At 37.4% G+C, this 12807-nt stretch overlaps 1 pseudogene; it reads right to left on the reverse strand.

Moving 5' to 3' along the window:
- Positions 1 to 321: 321 nt before the first annotated feature.
- LOC107471985 (heat shock 70 kDa protein 18-like) lies at positions 322 to 9801 on the reverse strand (annotated as a pseudogene).
- Positions 9802 to 12807: the final 3006 nt, after the last annotated feature.

The raw sequence follows: 12807 nt of genomic DNA on the forward strand, positions 1-12807 counted from the left end.
AAGAGTGTGTCTATCATAAGGTTATTATTGAGCTGTGCTTCTGTCCCTATATATTATTGGTATACAATTAAATAATGGTTTGTAGCATACAAATTGGACAAGGTTGAAACTCAAGTCCAGTTAACTTCATATGAAGTTGATAGCTAAAAGTCCGTTAAATAATTTGATAGATTTGACTAAATTGTCATCTAACAACTCTATACTATCAACTTCACATGAAGTTAACTGTATCTGAGTTTTCATCATTGGACAATGAGAACTTGCACTTTATAAGAAAAAGACTTTTGAGGTAGAAAGGAGACACAGTATTTTCCACGAAAAATAAAACCAAACAACTATTTAACCGTTTCAATATAACTTGGTCACACATAGTTGCACTTACCAAAATATTAGAACTGCACTCCAAAAACACATTGACAAAATAGAAAAGATTCAAGAGAGACTATCTACAAGCATAACAACTTGTTGATTCAAGATAACATCTTAAGATAATGTGAGTCATAAGATTTGCATCTCATTCAAAATGTCACTTCCATATGCAATCTTAACAAGGAGAGATGCATGGAGGACTATTTAGTCTTGGCCATGATGGGTTCAAAGATGCCCTTCAGGAAATTCTCAAACTCTTTGATTTCTTGCGGCTGGTTATCACCAACAAGCAGATTTCTGGCCTTAGCAATTGCAGACTCGATCTTCTCCTTGTCCAGAGGGCAAAGCTTAGAGCTGATGTCTTTATCCTTTAGAGCTTTTTCCATCTTGTAAACATAATCATCCAAAGCATGCATTGCTTTAGCCTTCTCAAGGAACTTTTCGTCTTCAATCTTGTAATTCTCAGCTTCCTCAATTAGTCTTTGAATTTCCTTGGCTGAAAGTCTTTCCTTGTCACTGGTTATATTAATTTCATTCCTACAACGATTGGTTTCTTCCCAGGCAGATACATTTAGGATACCATCAGCATCTATATCAAAGCATACATATAAAGGATGACCACGAGGAGCATGAGGAAGACCAGAAAGATTAAACCAACCAAGCAAGTTGTTATCTGTGGCTCTTATCCTCTCACCCTCATAAACACTTATTGGAACAATGGTATGGTTATCTTTAGATGTAAAGTATCTTTTTGTTCTCTTTGCAGGTATGGTAGTATTCCTAGGAATCACTACACTCATGAGGTCCACAGTTGGTGATGTCCTTATCTTAATACCAAGCGACAGGGGTGTAACATCTAGTAGAACCAGTTCTGGAGCTTTCTTGATGTCTTCAGTCAATAAAGCAGCCTGAACTGCTGCCCCATAAGCAACAGCTTCATCCGGGTTGATACTCTTGCAAAGATCCTTACCTCTGAAGAATTCCTGCAATAGCTGCTGCACTTTGGGAATCCTAGAAGAGCCGCCAACAAGAACAGCATCATGTATACAAGACCTGTCTATCTTAGCATCAGTGAGACACTTATCTACTGTTTCCATACAATTTCTAAAGAGTTCCATGTTTAGTTCCTCAAACTTGGCACGGCTGAGTGATGAATAAAGGTCAATGCCTTGATATAAAGCATCAATTTCAATAGCAGTATCAAAAGCAAATGAGAGTGTCCTTTTTGCCCTTTCGCATGCACTTCTCAACCTTCGCAAGGCTTTTGAATTCCCACTAATATCCACATTGTTCTTCCTTTTGAACTCTTCTACGAAGTAATTCACCATCCTGTTATCGAAGTCTTCTCCGCCAAGGTGAGTATTTCCTGCAGTAGCCTTAACTTCAAAGACCTTATCTTTAATCGTAAGCAGTGATACATCAAAAGTACCACCACCAAGGTCAAAGATGAAAATATTTCATTCTTCTTTACAATCAGCTAGCTTGTCCAGTCCATATGCAATTGCTGCAGCTGTAGGCTCATTGATAATTCTCATGACATTGAGGCCTGCAATGGCACATGCATCTTTTGTGGCTTTACGTTGAGAGTCACCGAAATAAGCAGGCACAGTAATTACTGCATTATTGACTGGACTTTCCAAATAGGCCTCTGCAATCTCACGCATTTTTGTTAGAACCATAGATGAAATTTCTTCTGCACAAAGACGCTTCTCCTGGCCCTTATATGTAACAACAATCATTGGTTTGTCATCAACACCAGGAATAACTTTAAATGGCCACATCATCATGTCATTCTTGATAATGGAGTCACTATATTTCCTACCAATCAACCTTTTAGCATCTGAAAAAAGAGAAAAACAGACAAAAATTTATCGGCTATTACCTAATACAATGTATAGAAAAAGAAGGCATTACGAAAAGAAGATCAATTACCAAAGACAGTGTTAGCTGGATTGGAAGCAGCTTGGTTCTTAGCAGCATCACCAATCAACCTTTGCTTATCAGTAAAAGCAACACATGATGGTGTTGTTCTATTGCCTTGGTCATTGTGGATGATCTCCACTCGTTGATACTCATCCAGCCATACAGCAACACATGAGTAAGTCGTACCAAGGTCGATTCCCACTGCACATCCCCGATGTCTTTTCGCCATCTTCCTTCAAGCTAACAAAATAAGATAAAAAACCACTTTCACTCCCATACGTGTAATATGAATGAATTGCAAGTAAGCAAAGAAACTAGTTATGATATATATTAGCTTCTGAATTATTATCCCATTTTTGTAACTGATGGATTAGTATTTCAAGAATCAAGATAATATGAAATGTATGGTAAATACCATACCAGCATGAAAACTGGCTAAGGCTAGCTAATACTCCAACAGTCAACAAAATTTACGTTTTTTCTATATCAAGTTAACAAAATATCTTTTATAACAAGAACAAATGTGTCATGAAGGAGAATATTATGTATTAAGTGCATTTCCATAGTGGCATAGTGCATAACAAATTTAAATAAGAAATCACATCAACTAAAGTTGGCAATAATGCTTGATTAAAAACTTTCCGACTATAACTTCGACAGTGACAGATTATCACTTTGCATGTCAAAGCATTCCGAGTACTTCCATGAGAAATGCATCAAAGAACAAGCTTTTGTCCCGGATTGAGCAGCAAATTTCTAACTTTTTCAAGGGGAAAATGGTGTAATATAATTTCGAAAGTAAAAGTGAAAGCTTCTGAAACTTTAAACCATTTCTCATATTAAAAACTATTGGGCTTCTTCAATTCTTTTCTTTTAGGTTTCTGTTCTACTCTGAGTAAAGATCTGCCCGAAAACAATAAAGATTTATGTTTCGACTCAGCCCTGGAGTTGAATACCCCCCTCAGTAATTGTTTTTGATCCAATCCGGAGGAATCAATAGAAAAGGCAAATCGCACGCACTCCCTTTCCAAAAAAAACCAATACACCGAGCTCTACACTTAGATTTATTGGATTTGTTATTTGGTGTGTAATATGGATGAAGCAACTGCGAAGGCTACGAACTTAGAAATGGAGGGGAAATTGAAGAAATGACTTTAAATCTTTGTTTACTGACCCCAATCGAATTTACAAAGGTGGGAGAGTTTACACACCACCCCTTCTTATTTGAGAATACAATTGGAATACGTAATAAAGCTAGTATATTTATTAAACCTGCACAAATCTAACTTCGGTTGCTATAGCTAGCCATATATCTAGTATCCGATACATGTCTCTTAGAAAAAATTAATATCGAACTCGAAGTGTCATGCTCTTAATATTTATTTGGCGAAGGCATAGTCTTTTTTTTTTTAAAGGACTCATTGGCGCCAAGCGTGAGGGAGTGCCATTCGCTCCCCTAGCTTTCGTCTCTCTCTCAGTGTCAGTGTCGGCCCAGCAGAGTGCTTCGCCATTGGTGTTCTTTCCGATCTCTACGCATTTCACCGCTCTACCGAAAATTCCCTCTGCCCCTACCGTACTCCATACGTGCTCAAAGGCGGAAAACTATTACTTAGAAAAATTTTTCAAAGAAGTCTGTATTAAGTTTTTTTTCAAAATTTATTTTTAAAAAAAATTGATGCTTTAAGGAGTGTCAGAGTGATTTGTTAGCAAAACTATTTATTTTTAGGTCTAATTTTTTAACATAGATGCTAATAATGGAGAACCCAAAACTAAAATTGTGAACCTCCCATTCTCATAATCTAAATTGCTTCTTTTTCAGGGTTATTAACACAAATTGTAAAACTTGTGTATAGAATGAATATTAGCCACATAAATAGAATATTTTGGTCTGGTGCTTTAAAGGTCCAACTTTTAGTTTCCCCACCAAAGACAACTCCTTTGTTTAAAGTTAAGAGAATTACAACTTGGAAGAGTAAATGAAAGCCTTGGGCAAGTACACAGTAGAAGTAAAAACCCAAACATGATATAGGTTTTGGAATATTTACCTTAAAGGGTGGACGGAATGGGGAAGAAAATGCCACAAATTGTTTCTCTTGATGTCACTTTGGAAATTAGCCCTTTCTTTTTGCTTAGCCTTCGCACTAAACTATCCTTAGCAAAGAAGCAAACTCTAATGACCAAAAAAGGGTCCAGAATTGTTGATGCGTGGTCTGCAAGGATGATGATAAGAAAGAAAAAGATAAACAAGATAAGAATTGAACTTGAATAAAAAGATAAAGTGTAATTGATAGGTTGAAATTGAATACAAAAAAAATCGCTATATTTTCTATCCAATTTTTCTCAACCTAACTTGTCAACAATATAAGGAACTCCTCAACCTAATTTGTCAACGCGTAACTATCCTAGTTTATGAGGTATTTAAAACTTTTTTTTTTTTTGGTGTTTTGACGGGGCTTAGCGCCCAAGAAAATTAAAAATCAAGGATAAAACGGGGCAATGATACCCCTCTAGCATCATCATCTATAATGTTTCTTAGCCCTGCTGGCATAGTATCTATGAAATGAAATCCAAGGCATGCTTGTAAACTCTCCTTCGCAAGCCAATCGGCGCTTTTGTTTCCTTCCCTGTATGTGTGACAGAGTTTTACATTCCAGTCTCTTTGTATTAACTGGCTGATGCTTCTTATGATTGTTTCCGGATGATTGTCGCTTTCTTCTCTTTTGCTAAGAATTTGGAATGCTATTTTTGAATCAGTTTCTAGAATGATTTTTTTGAATCCCAAATCCCAAGCTAGTTTCAATCCATGGAGAATTCCCCAGGCTTCTGCCATGAATGCTGTTCCTCTGCCAATATTCGCCAAGAACCCTGCTACCCATCTTCCACGGCTGTCCCGAATCAAGCCTCCACACCCTGCTGTACAGTGCTCCTGTGAGACTGCTCCATCACTATTGATTTTTAGCCATCCATCCTCCGGAGGTTGCCACGCAATATGTATTTCTTTTTTCTTCCTTGCTCCCTTAAGGATATTGACTTTTTTAAAAGCATTATTGATCCTCTGCAAATATTCTTTAATACATAAATGTGCATTGCTTGGTCTTCTAAAAGGGGGGTCAAAGATCTCCTTATTCCTCCATTTCCACAGCCACCAGCAAGTCACAACAAATTGGGACAGCCATGGTTGTGCATTAGCACCGACTTCCTTTGTAAGATTCCAGCGGATCCATGTCTCGAAGGGAGCTCTATAGAAAGTGGTTATGTAAGAGGGTTTCACTAACTGCCGCCAAATTCTTGAGGCTTCTGTGCAGTCCCTTAATGTGTGGAGTAATGTTTCTGTATTATTGGGGCATCGGTGGCAGTTTGGATTTGCACCAAAGATCCTCTGCCTCCTCTCTGAGGTCATCAGCTTGTTTTGAATTGCTAACCACATAAAACATTTTATACGCTGGGGGCCTTTCCATTTCCATATAATATTCCAGGTTTGGTCTTGATATACAAAATTCTGAGCCCACAAACATAAGGCCCAATTTAGTAATTAAATAAACAAAATTAGAATACATTAAATTTTTTCTTTATAACATAAGACCGAATCTGTATATCATTTTCCTTTCTTTCAACAATTTAAATTTTTTTAATATTATTTAGTTGTAATAATATTATTGAAAATATATGTTATCATGATTAATGAAAAATAAAATTAGAAAATTAAAAATCATTTTTAATTATTAAAACATTAATAATATTCATGTTTATATTTCATCTAATAATTTTATTATTGAACTATAGCATTTAAATATAACCTAAAAAAAGAAAAAAAATAACTATTTAAAAGATGAATATATAGTTTATTCAATATCATGAATCTTGAATGTAATTTTTCTTACAAATCCTATATATCACAAACTTTGTTACCATGTTAACAACCAATCTTTAAAGCATAACTAAGTGTGTGTCTATCATCCAAGGTTATTATTGAGCTGCTTCTGTCCCTATATATTATTGGTATACAATTAAATAATGGTTTGTAGCATACAAATTGGACAATGAGAACTTGCGCTTTATAAGAAAAAGAGTTTTGAGGTAGAAAGGAGACAGTATTTTCCAGGAAAGATAAAACCGAACAACTATTAACTATTTCAATATAACTTGGTCACAAATAGTTGCACTGACCAAAATATTAGAACTGCACTCCAAAAACACATTGACAAAATAGAAAAGATTCTAGGGAGACTATCTACAAGCACAACAACTTCTTGATTCAAAATAACATCTTAAGATAATGTCAGTCACATGATTTGCATCTCATTCAAAATGTCACTTCCATATGCAATCTTAACAAGGAGAGATGCATGGAGGACTATCTAGTCTTGGCCATGATGGATTCAAAGATGCCCTTGACCTCCTTCAGGCAATTCTCAAACTCTTTGATTTCTCGCTGCTGGTTATCACCAACAAGCAGATTTCTGGCCTTAGCAATTGCAGACTCGATCTTCTCCTTGTCCAGAGGGCAAAGCTTAGAGCTGATATCTTTATCCTTTAGAGCTTTTTCCATCTTGTAAACATAATGATCCAAATCACTCAATGCATTAGCCTTCTCAAGGAAATTTGCATCTTCAACCTTGTAATTCTCAGCTTCCTCAATTAGTCTTTGAATTTCCTTAGCTGATAGTCTTTCATTGTCATTGGTTATAGTAATTTCATTCCTACAACAATTAGTTTCTTCCCAGGCAGATACATTTAGGATACCATCAGCATCTATATCAAAGCATACATATAAAGGATGGCCACGAGGAGCATGAGGAAAACCAGAAAGTTTAAACCAACCAAGCAAGTTGTTATCTTTGGCTCTTGTCCTCTCACCCTCATAAACATTAATACAAACACTGGTCATGTTATCTTCAGGTGTGGTGTATCTTTTTGTCCTCTTTTTAGGTATGGTAGTATTCCTAGGAATCACTACATCCATGAGGTCCCCAGGTGTTGTCTCAATACCAAGTGATAGGGGTGTAACATCCAGTAGAACCAGTTCTGGAGCTTTCTTGATGTCTTCAGTCAATAAAGCAGCCTGAACTGCTGCCCCATAAGCAACAGCTTCATCTGGGTTGATACTCTTGCAAAGATCCTTACCTCTAAAGAATTCCTGCAATAGCTGCTGCACTTTGGGAATCCTAGATGAGCCGCCAACAAGAACAACATCATGTATACAAGACCTGTCTATCTTAGCATCAATGAGACACTTATCTACTGTTTCCATACAATTTCTAAAGAGTTCCATGTTTAGTTCCTCGAACTTGGCACGGCTGAGTGATGAATAAAGGTCAATGCCTTGATATAAAGCATCAATTTCAATAACAGTATTAAAAGCAAATGAGAGTGTCCTTTTTGCCCTTTCGCATGCACTTCTCAACCTTCTCAAGGCTTTTGAATTCCCACTAATATCCACATTGTTCTTCCTTTTGAACTCTTCTACGAAGTAATTCACCATCCTGTTATCAAAGTCTTCTCCGCCAAGGTGAGTATTTCCCGCAGTAGCCTTAACTTCAAAGACCTTATCTTTAATCGTAAGCAGAGACACATCAAAAGTACCACCACCAAGGTCAAAGATGAAAATATTTCGTTCTTCTTTACAATCAGCTAGCTTGTCCAGGCCATATGCAATTGCTGCAGCTGTAGGTTCATTGATAATTCTCATGACATTGAGGCCTGCAATGGCACCTGCATCTTTTGTGGCTTTACGTTGAGAGTCACTGAAATAAGCAGGCACAGTAATTACTGCATTATTGACAGGACTTTCCAAATAGGCCTCTGCAATCTCACGCATTTTTGTTAGAACCATGGATGAAATTTCTTCTGCACAAAGACTCTTCTCCTGGCCCTTATATGTAACAACAATCATTGGTTTGTCATCAACACCAGGAATGACTCTAAATGGCCACAGCATCATGTCATTCTTGATAATGGAGTCACTATATTTTCTACCAATCAACCTTTTAGCATCTGTAAAAGGAAAAACACAAATTAACAAAAATTGATCAGCTATTATCAAGGGATTAAAAAAGAGTACAATGTGTAGAAAATGAAGGCATTAACAAACGAAGATGAATTACCAAAGATAGTGTTAGTTGGATTGGAAGCAGCTTGGTTCTTAGCAGCATCACCAATCAACCTCTGCTTATCAGTGAAAGCAACACATGAAGGTGTTGTTCGATTGCCTTGGTCATTGTGGATGATCTCAGCTCTTTGGTGCTCTTCCTGCCACACAGCAACACATGAGTATGTTGTACCGAGGTCGATTCCCACTGCACATCCCTGATATCTTTTAGCCATCTTCCTTCAACCTAGCAAAATAAGAAACCAGAACAAATGATCTCCGCTTTCACTTCCATATGTGTAATATGAATGAATTGGAATTGAGCAAAGAAACTCATTATGGTATATATTAACTTCTTAATTATTATTCCAATTTTTTAACTGATGGATGATAATGTGAAATGTTGTATATATGATAAATACCATTATCAGCATGATACTAAGAACTGAGACTATCTTCTTGTTTCTAAAACTATCTTCTAAAATTAAATACCATTACCAGCATGATAGCTAAGGCTAATACTCAACAATCAACACAATTTACATTTTCCTATATCAAATTAGCAAACTATCTTCTTGTTATTAAAACTAAGAAATGAGACTATGATTATATAGTCCCTGATTACACTACAGAATATATCTATAAATTAACTTTTTTTAATATCATTATGTGAACATAGCATTTTTTATCCAATATCCATTAACTTAAAATAACAAAACACATTGATTGGAATAAGAACAAGCGTGTCATGAAGGAGAATATTACGTATTAAGTGCAAATAACAAACTAAAACAAGAAATCACATCAATTAAAGTTGCCAACAATGCTTGATAAAAAACTTTCCGAGTATAACTTCCGAGTATTTTCATGAGAAATGCATCGTAGAACAAGCTTTTGTCCCAATTGAGCGGCAAAGTTTCTAACTTTTCATGGGGAAAAAAATGGTGTAATGTAATTTTGGAAGTAAAGATGAAAGCATCTGAAACTTTAAACCGTTTCACATATTAAAACGGTTTTTTTTTTTTCAAATTAAAAAAAAATTGCTTCTTTAAGAACTGTCATAGAGACTTATTAGCAAAGCTATTACCTTTTTTAACATAGAGGCTAATCCGTTAATGTGATCATTTACTTCAAACTTCAAAGTTTAGAGAATGCAAGAGTAAATGAAGCCGTTGAACTAAGGTAAGGTGCTTGGTGAGCATGTACTCATTAGAAGAACAAAATCAAAGCATAATATTGTTGATTGTTGTGACATTATTATTTTTTTAAGGAATAATTAGTATAGTTTTGGAACATTTACCTGAAAGGGTAGATGGAGTAGGAAAGAAAAAGCCAGAAATTGTTTCTCTTGATGTCACTTTGGAATGAGCCCTTTCTCGTTGCTTAGCCTTCACACTATCCTTGGCAAAGAAGCAAACTCTCCCTTAATAACTCAAACGACTTTTGATATTAAAAATAAAAAAAAAAAAAAGAAAAAGAAGAGAAGTTCACTGTAGAGTGCATGTAGACCGTAGAGCGTAGTGGTGAGTGGTGGTGACTTAAATATTCAATGAATTCGAGTGTATTGGACTAACTCGAGATTGATTGGATGGTTGGATATTATTAGATTTTTTTTTAAGTTTAATTATTCTGCAAATTCTGATCATTTCACCAAATTTTTAATTAGATTTTTTTTCTTTTTCAATTAGATTTTTATATTATATAATTTTTTTCAATTAAATTTCTATCGTGACAAAAACATTTGAAATAAAATATTTTATTAAAAAAACGAATATTCTTATTTTTGGAGTAAGAGACCTCGTTCAAAACACTTCTATATTTCAAAAATTCTAAAAAAAAACTCCACACTCGTACATCCCTAGCCCTAACCTCTTCACCGAGCTCTCTCTAGATCTACCGCACGGTCCCGTCTCGCCAAGCCTCCTCCTCTCAGCGTTCCTCTCGTGCCTCGTCCCTTGTATTCTACTCGTTCTTTCGTGCCTAGTGTGTTCCACTGCTCGTATTCTGCTCGTCGTGCCTCTGTCCTTCGCTGTGTCGCGCCTACGTGCCTCCGTGCTTCCATGCCTCCCTCGCGCTTTGTTTCGCTGCCTGAAGTGCTGCTCGTCGTCAATGGTTCTACCTCTGCGACAGGTGATAATTTAATTTAGATTATTTCCAATTTTTTCCTCACGATGGATTCTTTGATGTTGTTTATGTGAATTTTATTGTTGATTGGTTTATTTCGACGTTGTTTAAATGTTGAATTTGGTTTCTGAATTGGTTTATGAATATTGGACCATACCAACAACCTCGGCTTTCGAAACAATAGACGAGTATGAATCAGGCTAACGGAGAATCCTCGGTAAACCAAAACAATCGAGATTCCAGCTCCACTAAAGCTCGTATTCAAAATCATAGTCAACCTCCCTAAAAAATCTAACCACTACCTGTGCAAGCCGTTGCAGAGACTAGCTCCATTCATCTATATAACAGGCCGAGCTAACCTTACAAAACACACAACAAATACAACAACATTATCTGTTCTGGAAAACAACTCCAATCCCATCACAATAACGTACTAGCTTATTTTTCTTGTTCTAAAGCAAGTTACTGACTTGAGCGTCGGAGTCTTTCTTGCAGGTTCCACGCCAGAGTCCAAGTTTCGAGGATAGCTCTCCATAGATCACAAAAGCTTGCAGAGCAGCGTACTATCGAGCTATAACTTGGAAGAATATCCTTTGATAGAACAATTGGCGCCCACCGTAGGGCCGAGTTTATCTAACCTCACTATCTTCTCTGCCCTACTTTTACTTTCTTTTGCAGGGTTAGCAATCCTCACGTATGGCGGACAACGGGGTCCAGCAGCCCATGCAAGCCGAGCTAATGGCTCAGATTGCCGAGCTTCAGGCTAAAGTTCGGAGAATAGCCGAATGGTCATCCAAAAGCCAAAACAATAAGCATGGCGAAGGTGACCCCAAGAACCCCGGTGGGAGCAGTACACAATCGCAGGAAGCAGAATCCCACAAAATCACCCCACCGAAGGAATAGCTCACAATAGACAATCCTTTCTCAGAAGACATCGTCAACTTCCAAATGTCGAAGAATTTTGTGCTGCTAATCTGTCTCAAATCATACAAAGGATTCGGTGATCTCCGTATCCACGTTAAGAAATTTCAATCCATGATATTTTTTAATAGTGCCTCTGAACCTATACTTTGCCGAGCATTTCCTACTTTCTTAGACGGTGCTGCATTACTTTAGTTTTCTAAGTTGTCTGCAGGTTCAATCTCTTCTTTCAAGGAACTGGCGCAATCTTTCATTGATTATTTTGCTTCATCAAGGATATATGTATACGAATCAGACTACCTAAGCACCATCAAATAAGGGCAGCATGAGAGTTTAAAAGACTACATGACGCGGTTTACCAAGGCGACTATGGAAATCCCCGACCTAAGCCCAGAGGTCCACCTACATCCCCTCAAAAGCGGCCTCAGACTTGGCAAGTTCCAAGAAACTATTGCCGTGACTAAACTGAAAACATTAGAAAAACTTCGAGAAAAGGCCGCAGGTCAGATGGAAATCGAGGAGCTCAGGGAAGCTCAGCGAGCTGATAAACAACAACCTCGTCGGGAGGATGAGAAGCATCCCAAAACGCCAAATCACAAAGATCACAAGAATCCTTTCAAACTAACACCAAAGTACGACGCATACACATAATTCAATGTTAGGAGGGAAGATATCATCAAAGAGATACTAAACGCAAAGATCATCAAACCACCGAGCAGAGCAGGTTCATACCAAGATCAGAGATACGTTGACAAATCAAAGCACTGTGCTTTTCACCAAAAGTTCGGCCACACCACCGACGAATGTGTGATCGCGAAAGATCTTCTAGAAAGGCTGGCCAGGCAAGGCCATTTGGACAAGTACATAAGCGGATGAATACAGCAAGGTCAACAAACTGTGCAACTGATGTCTAATCCGAGCAAAGCCCAAACACCACAGAGAAGACTAGGTTCCAACCCCCACCAACAAGGGGGGTTATCAATTGTATTTAAGGTGGATTCACAAGTGGCAGACATACGAGCTCGGGAAGGAAAAGAAGCTACCGAGCAATGCTAATGGTCCAGGGAACAGCAGAAAAAGTCGTCCACCCACCATGCATGTCCACCATATCCTTCGAGCAATATGACTACAAAGCAAAGGCCACCAATTTAGACGATCCCATGGTCATTTCCATCCAAGTAGGAGACCTCCTAGTTAAGAAAGTCCTACTTGACTCAAGCAGCAGTGTCGACATTCTATTTTACTCCACTTTCCAAAAAATAAAGCTAAGTGAAAAAATAATGCAACCTTTCTTGAGAAAATTCGTAGGATTCTCAGGGGAACGAGTACCTATTCCCGGGAGTATATGGATGAAAGTAACAATGGGTGACCACCGCTTATCG

This window comes from Arachis duranensis, chromosome 10, assembly GCF_000817695.3.
Source record: "Arachis duranensis cultivar V14167 chromosome 10, aradu.V14167.gnm2.J7QH, whole genome shotgun sequence".
In the NCBI taxonomy this organism is placed as follows: domain Eukaryota; kingdom Viridiplantae; phylum Streptophyta; class Magnoliopsida; order Fabales; family Fabaceae; genus Arachis; species Arachis duranensis.